We start from the raw sequence: 952 nt of genomic DNA on the forward strand, positions 1-952 counted from the left end.
GATGGCTTTTCTTTAATAATATATATAATAAAATGCACATGGCCCCTCCTTCTCCTCCTCTCTGCTCCCTGCCACCGCACACCCACAGCTTTTCCCGGAAGGTGCCGGAACTCTCCCTGGAAAAGCCCCAAATCCAGCTGCTTTTCCAGGTCCCAGAGGTTCCGAGGAGCTCCAGCACCAAACGGGGGGTTGAGCAGGAGGTTTCCTGGAGCTCAGGGCCCTTTTTTTTTTAACCCCCTTCTTTGAGGCTTCACATCCTCAAATCCCCACTTCCCAGAGGGGCAGGAATTCCAGGGAATTCATCATCCCTTCTCCTGGCTTCCTTTGTTCTCCTGGCTCTTCCTAATCAACCCCCCAGATTAGAGGAGCCAGGAGGATGCTCGGCCTAATTAAACGCGGCCTAATTAAGAGCAAATTGGGGCGCCGACAGGGAAAAGGCGGAGCTGCTTTTCCCGGGAATGGGAGAGCCTTTGCATGGAATGTGGCTCTGTCAACACCCCAAGGAGATACAGACCTGGGTTTAACTAAACCTGGCTTGGGAATTCCAGAATTCCTGGGGTGAAAGTAGCCACGAAAAAAAAAAAAACAAACGTTTTTCCACTCCCGAGGAGGCAAAATTTTAACTCTCCAGTCCAAGCTTAGTTGAAACTTTCTTGTGTTGGGATCATCCCGTTGTTTAGGTGGTTAAAGGTGTCCTAAAAAAACACACACAGGGGTTTTGTTGTGTCTGCAGGAGCTCCCAGGAATCTGTCGGCGGCTTTTGGCCACCAAAAAAAACCCACCCAACCCAAACTTTCAAGTGTCCAAATATCAGAGAATTATAAAACCTCTGGAGAGGGAAGGGACCCCCCTCCAAAGATCAAAGCCTAATAGTAAAAAACACCCAAAAACCACCCAAAAACATCAAATAAAACCACTCAAAAACCACCAAAAAACCACCAAAAAAACCCAA

This window comes from Lepidothrix coronata, unplaced genomic scaffold, assembly GCF_001604755.1.
Source record: "Lepidothrix coronata isolate B3197 unplaced genomic scaffold, Lepidothrix_coronata-1.0 Scaffold356, whole genome shotgun sequence".
Lineage (NCBI taxonomy): Eukaryota > Metazoa > Chordata > Aves > Passeriformes > Pipridae > Lepidothrix > Lepidothrix coronata.